Source organism: Delphinapterus leucas, chromosome 17, assembly GCF_059928025.1.
Source record: "Delphinapterus leucas isolate spDelLeu-1000000601 "Yukka" chromosome 17, BTC_Dleu_Yukka2, whole genome shotgun sequence".
NCBI lineage: Eukaryota > Metazoa > Chordata > Mammalia > Artiodactyla > Monodontidae > Delphinapterus > Delphinapterus leucas.
In genome coordinates this window covers 24,659,390-24,676,287 of record NC_143145.1, presented here as the reverse complement: position 1 = coordinate 24,676,287, position 16,898 = coordinate 24,659,390, and positions in this window count along the sequence as shown.

The following is a 16,898-nucleotide window of genomic DNA, read 5'->3' as shown; positions in this document are numbered from 1 at the left end:
GGGCTTTAATTTTGTATATTAGAACAGGCTATTTTAAACTTCACATATACTCACAATGACACCTAGCAGTGGGGATAAATATAACTCTAATCTATTCCAAGGAAATCCTCTCATCTAACAGTGAAGGAAACAGTAGAGCATAGGAAACCTCTGGGTCTCACTGTCTGCAAGCTTGGAATACCACGTGCTTCTCCATTTCAGTGCCCACTCAGTTCTGGTGCTAGCCCTGTCTGCTTAATTTTATAACAGAAATATGGAATTTGAACTAAAAATATCTAACTAATTTTAAATTCCATGAATGTAAAACAGTATTTATTTTGAGAGCTAATCTAAAGTAAATTAAACGTATTTTTTCTTGAATCTGTTACGATCATGTTTGGCTTCAGGGGATAAAAATCTGACTTATGGTAGCCCTAAGGAATAGAAATACATTGTTCTTATTTAGTAAGATGTCCAGGGGTGGGCAGTACAGGGCTAGTATAATTGCTTAAGGTGACTAAGAGTATTGCACTCACTAATGCTCCCTAGTCTCTGGTACCCCTGCTCTTCCTGAGCTCAATGAAGACTGTACTACTTTCTTGCCCTATTGCAGCGAGGCAAGGTCATGTGACTAGTTCAGGCCAAAAGACTAACAGCAGAAGTCTTGTGTCACTTTCAAACTAAGGTAGTGAAAAGTCCCTTCATGACCCTCTTGATCTCTCCTCTCCCCTCCCTGATTTAGAAGGCTTACGCTGTAATTGCACTTATAGGAGAGCAGCAGACTAGATCCCCTAGCCACTGTTTAAAAGGCAGTTGCCCTAGAGAGGACCTGATACTACAACTGACTATGTTTGAGTCAAAAATAAACTTTTGTTTATTAAGCAATTGAGATGTCAGGGTTGATTTGTTTCATTCCATATCCTAGACCCTGACTGATACATGATGATGGCTTTCATCCTCATGCTTGCAGTAAGGTAACTGCCAACCTTTTAGCCATCACTACCACATTTCAGGCAAGAAGTTGGGTGGGGGGGAAGGTGAAGGGGAAATTGCCAAAGGTAATTCTAGCCAAGTATGCTTTTTCAAACTGCTCTCCTAAAAGGCAATCTCAGTGACCTGTACATGAATTCCACTGGCCAAAATTCTTTAACATAGCCATTACAGTTGCCTGGGAATGTTGGAAGGTGAATATATTTAACTGAATACTCTGACATCCCCCAAACAAGTAAGAAAAAAGAGAAAATTGGCATAAAGCAGTCATCCAGTAATATGTGTCTCAATCATGGAGTTCTTCTAGAAAAGAGCTATTTCTAAATTTTTCTGGGACCTTCTAACTTTCAAATTCTTCTAAGTATTTCTTCCTTGATCTTTCTCAACTTTCAACACTCTTGGCTACTATCCTCCCTGAAGATGTCTCCTCTTGCTTCCATAAAAACTCTCTTTCTGCATTCTCCTCCTTCCCCTCTTACAACTTTCTCTTTGGTTCCTAATTTCTCTTCCTGCCCATCTACCAAGGTTGCTCCTTCTCTGTTTTTATTATTCCACTCATTCCCTTTGAGCTCATGTATTCCAATAGGTTTATCTATGATTCCCTAAAATTATTCTCACTCATATTCTAAATCTCTTCTACCTACGAAGTCATCATTTGGACAGTCAATATTTAAATAATTAAATGTTTTTCTTCCCATCAATCTCCTCCTTTCCTATATTCCTCACTTCATTTAGAATCAGAAAATTTTGAGACATGACCAATTCCTCTATCTCTTTTATCCCATCTTACTTCCAACTGATTTTCAAATACTAAAGACTAAGTTAAGTTTAAATCATTCTCCCGATCCTCAACCTGAGTATAACTTGATTGGTTCTTGTTCTTTTCATCACTCACAGGGGCTAATTCTCAAAGCTTCTGAGCTGGTACACTTGTCTACAAATATTCACTCCATTCTCACCAACAGCCTTAATGATAATTCATATTCCAAATCTGATTATGTAACTCACCTGTTTAGAATCATTATGTGTCCCTGTTCCCCCCCAATTAACCTTCAGAATAAAAGCCAAATATATTAGTAAGATATGGCAAGATCTTCATAATCAGGTAACCTCCCTGGAATTTTCACTTTTCATGGACCAAAGAACATACTATCATTTATCTACATGAGACTTCTTAGGGTTGTTTTTTTTTTCTCATTAAATGTTTCATTTATTTTGTACATCCTCTATAAACTTTTTTCATTTTTAACAATATTTCTAATGGTAAACATAGAATTGTTTCTCACTTTCTACTCACATGTGTATAAAAAGCAAGATTAAAAACGCAACATACTATCTAATCTCTTAGAGATTTACATTTGGTTGTTTCTGTTGAGAGCCAATTCATGAGTCTCTCTCATTTCTTCACACCTTATAAGTAGATTCATTGACTTCCTTCTTCCCAATCTATCTTTTCAAGGATTTTTAAATCACAAACAGCCTCACAATTCAGTTAAGTGGAGCAAAGGGTAGGTTTCATCACACAGCCCTTGAAAGACAGAGATAGCATCTTACTCCAGAGGAATGGACAGGCAATTCTTACTGTTCAGTATAAAAGATTCAGGTTTCCTCAATTCAGGGTTTCTGTCTTAAAGGGACCTACCACATGTGCAGCAATCACTTGGTCCTCTTCATGTCACTCTGTGGAAAATGGGGTAGGAGAAACTGACAAAAACCTGAAGTTCACCCTGTTGCTGTGCCATGGTTAATAAAGTCCTTTGGATCTGACCTAGATGTCTAGTGTCTTCTCCTGCATATTTGAAAATATGTCAGGCTAACCTATTAGTTGACAAGTAGAATACAATTTATGAACCTTCACAGTTGACAGTTTTCTCCCTAGGGAATGTTGCCTAATTTTGGATCCTATGGAACTCAGTCTTGTCATCCTAATTAATCAAAAGCCTTGCTTTAAGACTTTGCTGAAATGTACTCCCTACATGAAGTTTCCCTTAAGTTCTTGAGCCAGTCTCTTCCTCCTATATTACTCCAGATATGCTTTATGCATACCTATAAGAATCTCTCAGGGAATTGTTGATTTATAGATGTTTTCCTTACGAGCCTGTGATCTTCTTACTAAATATTATACCTTTTTTGACTGTATATTCTGTACACTGCCTGGTATGTAGTAAATACTAGATGACTCTCCCTTTAAAAAGAAAATTTATTGGTAGGTTATCTTACATATGCTCTCTCTAAAATGTTACTTAAAGTGCAAAGACACACATATACACACAAAGAATACATTGGTTTCTACTGATCTATCATCACCAGTCTCTTTTTCCTACAAGAACTAACAGTTTAATCTCACTGTTCTTCTGAAATTGTAATGCATTATTAATTCCATCTTCTTAAGCAAGTTGCCTGTAATTATAATTGTCTTTCTAAAAAAGAAAATGCAACAGCTGCACCTACTCTGAAAATGGACCCTTGGAGAATGTAATTAAGTTATTTCAATTTGGAGACTGAATATTATCAAGAGCTATGGGATGCTAACCTTAAGGTAGACCTTTCCACCAGGTTTTTAATAGTATGTCATTTGTAGAAACCTAGATAAGTAGAAAATTAGAATGTAAATTTTTTGCCTACTCCAATCAGAGTCTTAATAAGTGGAATTATATATCATATAATCTTACACGCTATAGTTAGTCAGAACACTTGGTAGACCATGGAGCTGAGGCAGTTAAGGCCATGTGTTCACTACTTTTGTGACATTCATTATAGCTTTATTTACTTTGTTTTATGGCCATGGAGTTTCCCTATAACCCACAAAAAATATTGCACAACTGTTTCTTTTTTTTTTTTTTTTTGCGGTACGTGGGCCTCTCACTGCTGTGGCCTCTCCCGCTGCGGAGCACAGGTTCCGGACGCGCAGGCTCAGCAGCCATGGCTCACGGGCCCAGCCGCTCCACGGCATGTGGGATCCTCCCAGACCAGGGCACGAACCCGTGTCCCCTGCATCAGCAGGCAGACTCTCAACCACTGTGCCACCAGGGAAGCCCTCACAACTGTTTCTTAAGTTACAAACTTAATGCAAAAAGAAAGCCGTTATAAATTGCTCATCTCTCTAGAAAATTCTATTCCAAGGGCATAAATATTTTTCTATAGATTATGCCTTCATATATGACAATAGAATGATTTTATAATTGGCAATTACTTTAGGGGGAATGAAAATTAAATATGGTTTAATATTATGTTTAAACAGTTCAAAAGTAAGTTAAAATAGTGTTTTCAAACATTACTTCATCTTATTACATTTTGCTTTTGATAATGGTCTACATCTTTAGGCCTGAGATGATCAATGAATGGCTAAATGACTGGTATCATAGCAAGCACTGTCTAAGCAAAATTCAGGCTAGATGAAGTTTTATTTGATGAACACACCATTTAATATTAATAACACTTGGGAAACACTGATGAGACTGCCAATGAAAACAGAAGCCTCACATTAAAAAGGTATTTTCATAATCATGTAGAATAATCATTATTGATTTCATGAATCCTTTACTGCCAATAATAAATTGCTTACCTCTGTATAAGTCTTTTCAAAGAAAAGGTCTTACTACCTACAAACAATCATCTGTTTGAGGGGAAAGCATTAGTCACTTAAAACGTTTACTTATTTTGAGCCAAATTTTCTCCCTTTATAATTTATAACTGTTAGCCTTAGTTTTTCCATTTATTCGAACTGGCTAAGTATAATCTCTCCTGCATTATCAATATTTTAAACATCTGAAATGATCTCATGTGACCATCCTAAGTGTTAAATATTTCATGCTTAAGAGTACCATGAAATAGCCTCAAAATAGATATTTAGCTGGTAAACCAGATCTAATAGGGCCTTGGGCTAATTCATTCTTATCAACAGAGAGACAATTTAATATTTGAAAGAGACTTATTGAAGATAATGGTCATGAAATATGCTTATAGTATTCAGAGTAACTTATCTATCTCAACTTATTTAGGTGGCACCCAATATTATTAAGATAGTTAAGATGGATACATGCTGATATTGACCCTCACACGAAAACAAATAACAGGTTAAAAAATATTTTCAGAGTTTGTCACTGTTACAAATGATAATACACATAAAAATGATAAATGCAATGTACCAGTGATTTCCTGCAAAGATCAAAATTTTCTATTAGTAACATAAAAGCTGAATACTTTGTAAATTCTGCTGTTTAATCAAAGATGATTTGACATGGGGAAATAGTAGATATAAAAAACAGCATCAAGCAGTCACAATTTCTTCTGGTCTCTACAACTACTGTATTCCCACTGAGCACCATCACTAGAAACCAAACCTGAAGGAGTTTAAGGAAAACGAACACAACAAAAGATGTTACCTTAAAGTAAAGCGTAAACTCATGCAACTCGGTCTTTATACATGGCAGTAAGAACACGGAAATAAAAAACTTATTCAACTAGAATCTAGAATAAATTCATGGACGCTAGATATACAGCAAGTTATCTGTGTAGATATGTAAATTAAGAATTCTTGTGGACAAAATTAACCTTTTGAACTTGATGCCTAGTTATCAAAGTTGTCTACAATAAATCCTTTGCTGCTACTGTCAAGGATAAATTTGTGAACCAATTGTAACATTGGCCTAATCCTTTATAATTTAGAGTTTGAGTTAATGTAAATAATAAATTAAAGCTAGAGGGCAATGTTATAATACCTAGAAGACCAACATTAAATAGTTCTTCAGTTTGAGGCAGTTTTACAATCATAAAATATAAACCTTCTTTTGATCTTCAAAAGCTTTAGAAAAGTGGAAAACCCAGAAAGAGTAAATCTGTTGCCTATGCTTACCCCAAAATTTAGTGGTAGAGCTAGCACATGCTGTATATAATAATGCTTTATATTTTTAAAATATTCAATGGTCTTTCTTAATAGAACATTTATAAATAAAATTTGAGCAAATTTTATTTCATTAAAGCATATCCTTACAAGGATATACAGTGGATTCCAAATGAGAGGTTGGTAACAGAACTATAAACTATGGTTATAATGACACAGCCAATGTCTTGGGAAAGTCTAGGGAGACAATATGACAAGAAGGAAGTGAGAGAGTAGAGTCAGAAAAACTATGTCTCCAATGCACAAGAAAGGCTAGAGGTGAAGGGAGGACAGTTTAATGTCACCAGGAATACAAAGAAAATAAGTGATATGAGAGAAATAGCAAGGAATGTGTCAACTGGTAATTGAACTACTTGGAGTAGACAAAAAAAGAAGTCAGAAATTACTAATATTTGAGACTGAATTTAAGAATTATAGCATTTTTGATATGGGAGAAACCAGTGAGAATGTATGTCTCTGGCACAAGATTATGTCTTTGTTTTCTGAGATGCCTAATTGGAGTTTCTAGAGTGAAATGTCTAAGTAAAATCTGGAACAAAAATAAAGAAGGGGAGTTTGAAGTTAGGAAAGGACGTTCTTTCACTCATCAAAAATAACTGATTTTAAAAGCTTTTTATTCACATTAGTACAGCCTGGGTAGGAGAAGACAATCCTGGCAAGAAATTACACTCAATGCAAAGAGGAGACCATTTACAGTCACATGGGCTGTGCACTGTACAACACAAAGATGTGCCATTTACATAGACTATGATATAACTGGAGTCTCCTGGAGTTCTATCACCTGTCCAGCTCTACTTGTTGGATGGGGAGTACGGTATATACTCTTTTTTCCCCCATGCCACACAGATCCCCTTAAGACAAATCAGAGATAAAATAGAAACGTAAGTATGCTTTTATGGCATCAATTCTTTTGAACATCCATTGCCTGGTACATAGTTTTCATTGCATAAATAACTCCAATTTAGTAAATTAAACATGAAATATGTTCTTTGCCTTAAAATATTCTTAAATTAAAAAAAATAAGCTAATCATGAAAGTTCAGCCTACCTTTCATTAAAATATATGAACATAAAACAAATTATATCATGATTTTTATTAGCCTTATCTTAGTCATTCTGCTTTTGTATAAATTTGGGGTGTTTAAAAGCTTCACTTGTGGTTAATTTTTGGATACCCATGTTGTCTTTAATGAAAGTGAAAATCTTCATTATAAAGTCTGTATTTTATTTCACTTTGTTTCTCTTTGAGGAAAACTATTTTGAAAATACTGTGAGTTAGCTAAAACCGCTGTATCACTTTCTTATTCTATTTGAAGAGTAAGGGATGGACAAACTCCTCCTAAGAATCCCATCTATATGTAAATGCCACAGACAGGAAGTGTTCACCAAACACCTTCAGAACCAGACCATGTAGGAAACCAAGCCAGGGCTCCTGAGGCAAAGGACAAAAAAAATTTGAATACTAGACAATTTGTACCTGTTACTCTCTGAAACATGCAAGATTATGGACACAAAGCCTGTGAGAACATCTTTTGTCTCACAAGCAGTATATATTTTAGATGAATGGAAATGCTGCTTTGGGCAAGGATTATGGCAACTTTTTAGCAACCCTGATGCAGGAAGAAAAGTATATTTGAAAGTATTTGTCTGTCATTTACCTTTTCAAAAAACATTTACTATCCTAAACTGTCCCTTAAAATCAAATATTAAAATTAAACAAATGATTGAGATGGTAAAAATAATTTGGAATTTCTCAAAATAAATATTATTCAATATATATTAGAGAACATACTTTGGCAAATATATTCTTAATAAATTATAAAATTAGCAAAATTTAAATTACTGAATTAATATAAAACCTACATTTATATTTTCACCACAGGTAATCTTATTCTCAATGAACTTGCCAGAAGTAGTGAAAAAATGACCAGAACAATTTTCCCTAGTATTAAACTTTGATTTTTCTTCAGTTCAACTTAGTTTCATTTTTTTCTTCCTAAGTAGAGAGAATGTTATATATATAGGCTGCCAAAATTTACATTTATACAAAGATTGAAGTAACACAGTAAGTTTATAGGATTTTATATATTGGCTAAAGGAAAATGAAGATTCTTTGAGTGTTAGAAATGGAACACCAATCTTTTGTACAAACTTAGATGAAGACAAATCATACAGATAGGATAGAGCTGAAGAGCTGCACACTAGAAGAACATACTCCAAATCTTTGTTGAAGTAAAAATTAAGTAGTACTTTCCCATTCAACATTATTTTTGGAGTTCTTTGAGGAGTCACTGAAACCACTGCTTCAGTTCTCTATTATAATATTCTGACTTCTTGATCACTTACAACAAGACACCCTAGTTTAAGGGCATTGTTGCAAAGAAACCTGGAGTGGTTATCTTCTAAACCATACCGATAAGATCTTAAAGTGTTTTAAATTTATAATAAACCGCCTTGGTATTTTAAAATATTTTTCTTTCTCTACATTCTACCACTTTCAGGTAAACACACTCTTTTTCTGGGCTTGCATAGAACCTTTTGCCTCATTCTTTGGAACTGTCACTGTTCTCTCTCCTGTAGGCAAGAGTGGGGTCTTATTTTATTCTTTTCCTTTAGTTCTCAACATATATATTGAGTGATGTCTGCCGAATAGATGGACTTCAGCACTTCTTAAATGAAACAAAAAATTTTGTCAACCAACTCAAGTGTACACAGGAAAGAATCTAAACTAAATGCTTAATGACAGAATGCCTAATTAAATTATACTATATCTGCCCTCCTTAATGGGGTAATGTCAAAGAACAGTTTTGAAGCTTTTGATTATTTGAAGATTACGATAAAATAAACGACACCTGGAATGGTCATGGCTATTCAAAGTTGTGAATATCATAATTATTTTAACTAACACACGTTTATCATGCATCTACCATATACTAACTAGGCTAGGCACAAGCCATACACATATGAGTGAATAACTTAATTTGTCTTTGAGGAGCTCACTATCTAACAGAAGAGAAAGAAAAAACACTCCGCAATACACTATTATGAGCACTACAAATATTACTTAACAAATATAATAAAACCCACATAAGTAAGTTATTAACTCTGTAGGTACAAAATGAGTCTCTACTACTATAAATATTTTCATTATAAAAAATCCTGGTCAGGAAAAAACAGGAAAAAAATTACATGTTTTTCATCAAGTTTAACAGGTTTCATCAAGAAAAACCAGGTTTCTTGGTTTTTCAAAACCAAGCCAATCAAAAAACAAGACAAATTTGATTGACAGAGAAAATACAAATGATGTAAATGCATTTCCTTCAGTTCTAAGTAAGATTTAACATAACAAAAACTCATGATCATATTTCACATTCTAAATATAAATTATTTCCATCTATATCATTATTTCTGTTACTTTTTAAGCAATGAAAGAAAATGAGTAAAACCTACTTTTCTACCTTCCAGTTCTCTGTTGTAAGAACTGGGAAACTTTAATGGCATTTCTCCCACACTGAACTTATGTAATGGAAGTATGGAAACATTAAGTAGCACCATACTTTTATTTCATGTTGTTATTTGTCCTTGAACCCTTGAATAAATTTTGTACACTATACGAAAGAGCTTATCTATTCCTTTAAATGTGCTCTGAAAATCAAACAAATTACTGAAAATCAAACAAGTTACTGAAAATCACTGTTAGTTCATTAATTTCCAAGGAATTCTATTAAAAAGTACCATAAACTAGGTGTCTTAAAACAACAGATAGTTATTATTGTCACACAGTTCTAGACACTAGAAGTTTGAGGTCAAGGGTCAGCAGCACTATGTATGTTCTATCTGAAGTCCCTACCACAGGATCCTTCCTTGCCTCTTCCTTGCTTTTGTATGGTTGCTGGTAATCCTTGTCATTCCTTGGCTTATAGACACGTAATTCCAATCTCTGCCTCAGTACCACATATCCTTCTTTCCTGTGTGTCTATACCCAAATTTTCCTCTTCTAATAAGGACAACAGTCAATGGATTAGGGCCCACACTAATCTAATCTGACCTTATTTATACTTGAATATATCTGCAAAGACCCTATTTCCAAATAAGGTAACATTTATAGGTAAAGGGATTTAGGTCTGAATATATTTTTAAGGGGGACACGATTCCACCCACTTAACGTGGTAACAAAGAAGTGGTAGTTTGGCATAATGGAAATAGCATAAGCAGGAATTTTAGGGAACTGGCCAAAAGGCTACTATCCTTCAACATCCAGTTCAGGGTCTACAAGTTCTGTGGAAGTTTCCCTGACAACCACAATCTGAATGCTTCTCCATTTTCTGAACTCATAAATACTTCTACCCTGTACCTTGTATTTGGGGCTTCTATAACATTTCTTCAAATATATAACACAAAATACAAAACTAGGATGCTTATTCTTACATTTCTTTCTTTTTAGGATACTCTAAACTCCAAGAATACTCTTACATGTAATAACTACTTAAAGATAACTATTTAAATTCTAAATGTTCCATTATATTTTATTTAGAATGATGAATTTGTACATGATTACATAACAGAAAGTAATAAAACAATGGCTTAACACCATAACATTGTGTGTCCAGACAGTTAAATGTGGGACAAAAAGGAATTTTGTTCAGCAAAGGAAACCAAAAACAAGACAAAAAGACAACCTACTGAATGGGAAAAAATATTTGCAAATGATGCTACTGACAATATACTGCCTATAGAAGACCCACTTTAGGGCAAAGGACACACATAGATTGAAAGTGAGGGGATGGAAAAAGATATTTCATGCAAATGGAAATGACAAGAAAGTGGGGGTAGCAATATTCATATCAGACAAAACAGACTTTAAAACAAAGGTCTTAAAGAAAGATAAAGAAGGATACTATATAATGACAAAAGGATCAATAAAAGAAGAGGATATTACACTCATTAACATACATGCACCCAATATGGGAGCACCTAAATACATAAAACAAATACTAACAGACATAAAGGGAGAAACTGACAGGAATACAATGATAGTAGGAGACTTTAACACCCCACTCACATCTATGGACATATCTTCCAGACAGAAAATCAATAAGGCAACTCAGTTCCTTACAGTTAGACTTAATTGATATTTTCAGGAAACTACATTCAAAAAAATCAGAATATACATTATTTTCAAGTGCACATGGAACATTCTCTAGGACAGACCACCTACTAGGACAGAGAACAAGCCTCAACAAATTTAAGAGGATAGAAATTATTTCAAGCATCTTTTCTGTCCACAACAGCATGAAACTAGGAATCAACCATAGAAACAGACACAAACAAACAAACAAAACGTTTACACAGCAAATAAACAACATGCTACTAAAAAACTGATGAGTCAATGGTGAAATCAAAGGGGAAATTAAAAAATGCCTTGAGAAAAATGACAATGAAAGCACAACCATACAAATCTATGGGGTGCAACAAAAGCAGTTTTTAGAAGGAAGTTCATGTGACACAGGCCTTCCTCAAAAAATAAGAAAAATCTCAACCTAACCTACCACCTAAAAGAATTAGAAAAAGAAGAACAAACAAAACCTAAAGTTGGTAGAAGGAAAAAAGTAATAAAGATCAGAGAGGAAAGATCAGGATCTATCAAATAAAATAGAGATTAAAAAAACAATAGAAAAAAACAATAAAGCCAAGAGATGGTTCTGTGGCCAGGCTCACCAAGAACAAAAAAGAGAGAGGACCGAATAACAAAAATAAGAAATGAAAGAGGAGAAATAACAACCTATACCACAGGAATACAAAAAAAAAAAAAATACTATGAACTATTATATGCCAACAAATTGGACAACCTAAATGAAATGGACACATATCTAGAAACATACAGTCCACTGAAATTGAATCAAAAAGAAAAAGATAATTTGAACAGAACTATCACTACAAGTGAAATAGAATCTGTAATAAAATAAATAAATAAATAACTCCTTGCAAACGGAAGTCCAGGACTGGGTAGCTTCACTGGGGAATGTTACCAGACATACAAAAAAGAACTTATACCAATCCTTCTCAAATTCTTCCAAAAGACTGAAAAGGAGGGAGCATTCCCAAAGTCATTCTACAAAGCCACCATCACCCTGATACCAAAATCAGACAAAGACACTACCAAAAAGAAAATTACAGGCCAATATCTTTGATGAATACAGATGCAAAAATCCTCAACAAAGTATTAGCAAACAGAATGCAACAATATATAAAAGGTATCATACACTATGACCAGGGTGGATTCATCCCGGGGTCACAAGGATGTTTCAACATATACAAATCAATCAATGTCATACACCATATCAACAAAAGGAAAGACAAAATACCCATGATCATCTCAATAGACACAGAAAAAGCATTTGATAAAATTTAACATCTACTCACGATAAAAACTCTCATGAAAGTGGGTATAGAGGGAACATACCTCAACATGATAAAAGCTATTTATGACAAACACACAGCCAACATAATACTCAATCCTGAAAAGCTGAAAGCCTTCCTGCTAAAATCTGGAACTAGATAAGGATGCACACTCTCACCACTTCTACTCAACATAGTATTGGAAGTCTTAGCCACAGCCACCAAACAAGAAAAATAAATAAAAGGTATTCAAATAGGAAGGGAAGAGGTAAAATTGGGTTATATGCAAATGACATGATACACTATATAGAAAACCTTAAAGATTCTGCACAAATACTATTGAAACTGATAAAAGAATTCAGCAAGGTAGTACAATACAAGATTAACATACAGAAATCTTTTCCATTTCTTTACACTAACAGTGAAATATAAGTAAAAAAAAAAAAATTTGTTTATAATCACATCCAAAAAAAAAAAATTGTGAATAAACCTGACCAAGGAGGCAAAAGACTTATATGCTGAGAACTATAAAACATTGATAAAGGACACTGAAGATGATTCAAAGAAATGGAAAGATAGCCCATGCTCTTGGATTGGAAGAATTAGTCTTGATAAAATGGTCATACTACCCAAAGCAATCTACAGAATTAATGCAATCCCTATCAAATTACCCATGACATTTTTCACAGAAATAGAGCAAATAATCCTAAAATTATATGGAACCATAAAAGACTTATCAGAATTACTAAAATCAATCCTGAGGAAAAAGAACAAAGCTGGAGGCATAACCATTCCAGAGTTCAGACAATACCACAAAGCTACGGCAATCTAAACAATGGGATATTGGCACAAAATAGACATATGGATCAATGGAATAGAATAGAGAGCTCCCACATAAAACCCACACACCTACAGTCAATTAAATTTGGACAAAGGAGGCAAGAATGTACAATGGAGAAAAGACAGTCTCTTTAGCAAGTGGCACTGGGAAAGCAGGATTGCTGCATGTAAATCAATGTTAGATGTGCAAGTTGAACCATGTTTGTGACCCTGGGATGCACATCAGTGTAGCTGGATGTGCAAGATAGAACACATCCTCACACCATACACAGAAATAAACTCAAAATGGCTTAAAGACTTAAATATAAGACATGACCCCGTAAAATTTCTAGAATATAAGACATGACCCCATAAAACTCCTAGAAGAGAACATAGGCAAAACATCCTCCAACATAAATTACATCAATGATTTCTTAGGTCAGTCTCTGAAGGCAATAAAAATAAAAGCAAAAATAGGACCTAATCAAAGCTTCTCCATAGCAAATGAAACCATAAACAAAGACAACCTAATGATGGGATAAATTATTTGCAAACAATTCGACTGAGAAGGCTTAATTTCCATAATATACAAACAGCTCATAAAACTCAATAACAGAAAACAAACAGCCCAATCAAAGAATGGGCTGAAGACCTAAATAGACATTTCTCCAAAGAAGACATACAGAGGAACAACAGGCACACAAAAAGATGTTCAACAGTGCTAATTATTGGAGAAATGCAAATCAAAACTACAATGAGGCATCACCTCACACCAGTCAGAATGGCCATCATCAAAAAATCTACAAACAATAAATGTTGGAGAGGGTGTGGAGAAAAGGGAATCCATTGCTGGTGGGAATGTAAGTTGGTGCAGCCACTATGGAAAACAGTATGGAAGCTTCTCAAAAGACTAAGAACAGAGTTGCCATATGATCCAGCAATCCCACTCTTGGGCACATACCTAGAAGAGATGAAAACTCGAATTTGAAAAGATACCAAGAAATAGTCAAGAAATGGAAGCAACCTAAGTGTCCATCAACAGATGAATGGATAAAGATGTGGTACACACACCCACACACACATACATGCAATGGAATATTACTCAGCCATAAAAAGGAATGAAATAATACCATTTGCAGCAACATGGATGAACCTAGAGATTATCATACTAAGTGAAATAAGTCAGAAAAGGCAAATACCATAAGATATCACTTATAAGTGGAATCTAAAAAAATATAACACAATGAACTTATTTACAAAACAGAAACAGACTCACAAACATAGAAAACAATCTTATGTTTACCAACGGGGAAGGGATAAATTATGAGTTTGAGATAACAGTTACACACTATTATATATAAAACAGATAAAAAATGAGGACTTACTGTATAGTACAGGGAACTATATTCAAAATCTTGTAATAACCTATAATGGAAAAGAATCTGAAAAAGAATATATATGTATATATATACACACATATATATACACATGTATATATCTGAATCACTTTGCTGTACACCTGAAACTAATAAAACATTGCAAATAAACTATACTTCAATAAAAAAATTTAAGTACCTATTATTTTCAAACATAGGAGATACTGAATATTATTAAAATTATCATTCTTATGGAGAATAGTACAAATATGTCTAAAGTCTCCATACCTTCCTTTATTATACCCTTTGTAATTTGACTGTGCAGCGTCTCCCAAGAGTCTGCCATCTGCCTTCTCTTGAATTGAAAAATCCATATCAGTTTGTAAGATTCATTCTCTCTACTGTTCTGTGCTTCATCCAGGAAACAAAACAAAACAAAACAAAAGAAAAAAGAAAAAAAGAAAATATCTATGTTTTCTAATCACTATGACTGTTGAGTATATTTAAAATATGTTAAATAAAGTTATGTTGAACAGAAAATGAGTGTTCAGCAAAAAGATTACAGTCATTGAAGAAGAGAGGGGCACTGCATAATAATATGATTTATAAACAAAGTCTTTCACTGCTCAATCAGAAGTGAGTTCAAAATAGGTTTTAACATTTAACTTTTATGTTGTAGTTTGTATGTAAGTAATTCTATATGAGTTTACTAATTATAACTTTGGAATCTATGCTATAAAAGCAATTTTGGTATAAAAATTTGCCTGTAAGAGTTTTTGAGGGTCACAACACCATTTTCTGTATAAGTGGATTTAATCAAGTTAGGCATAGGCTAGTTTTATGAAAATTATTATGTTAAAGTAGGAAAGAACTATGGAAGGTAACTTACAAAAGCAATGGTAAGTCAGGAATTACAGTTCCACTTTAACTAGAATGAAATCACTAAGAAAAATATACTGTTAAAATGAACAAATATGATATATTTCAAAGTTCATAAAATAATCTAAGATATTTGTGTATTACAAACATACCAATACATAAAAGCCTATATAACATTAAAACTTTATATACCATATTATACAGATTCCTAGACTCTTAATTAGCATTTACCTTTTTTTGCAAGCTCTCAAGAATAAATGGTTTATACTAACTTACAGCTAAAATTCATGGATTAAAAAACAGTGTGCTTCAACACTGTGAAAATGACTATACTACCCAAAGCAATCTATAGATTCAATGCAATCCCTATCAAACTACCAATGGCATTTTTCACAGAACTAGAACAAAAAATTTCACAATTCGTATAGAAACACAAAAGACCCCGAATAGCCAAAGCAATCGAGAAAGAAAACTGGAGCTGGAGGAATCAGGCTCCCGGACTTCAGACTATACTGCAAAGCTACAGTAATCAAGACAGTACGGTACTGGCACAAAAACAGAAATACAGATCAATGGAACAGGATAGAAAGCCCAGAGATAGACCCATCCACATATGGTCACCTTATCTTTGATAAAGGAGGCAAGAATATAAAATGGAGAAAAGACAGCCTCTTTAATAAATGGTGCTGAGAAAACTGGACAGCTATGTGTAAAAGAAGGAAATTAGAACACTCCCTAACACCATACACAAAAATAAACTCAAAATGGATTAAAGACCTAAATGTAAGGCCAGACACTATCAAACTCTTAGAGGAAAACATAGGCAGAACACTCTATGATATAAATCACAGCAAGATCCTTTTTGATCCACCTCCTAGAATAATGGAAATGAAAACAAAAATAAACAAATGGGACCTAATTAAACCTAAAAGCTTTTGCACAGCAAAGGAAAACATAAACAAGATGAAAAGACAACCCTCAGAATGGGAGAAAATATTTGCAAACGAAGCAACTGACAAAGGATTAATCTCCAAAATTTACAAGCAGCTCATGCAGCTCAATACCAAAAAAACAAACAACCCAATCCAAACATGGGCAGAAGACCTAAATAGAAATTTCTCCAGAGAATATATACAGATGGTCAACGAACACATTAAAGGATGCTCAACATCACTAATCATTAGAGAAGAGAAATGCAACTCAAAACTACAATGAGGCATCACCTCATACCAGTCAGAATGGCCATCATCAAAAAGTCTAAAAACAATAAATTGTGGAGAGGGTATGGAGAAAAGGGAACCCTCTTGCACTGTTGGTGGGAATGTAAATTGATATAGCCACTATGGAGAACAGTATGGAGGTTCCTTAGAAAACTAAAAATAGAACTACCATACGACCCAGCAATCCCACTACTGGGCATTTACACTGAGAAAACCATAATTCAAAAAGAGTCATGTACCACAATGTTCATTGCAGCACTATTTACAATAGCCAGGACATGGAAGCAACCTAAGTGACCATCAACAGATGAATGGATAAAGAAGATATGGCACA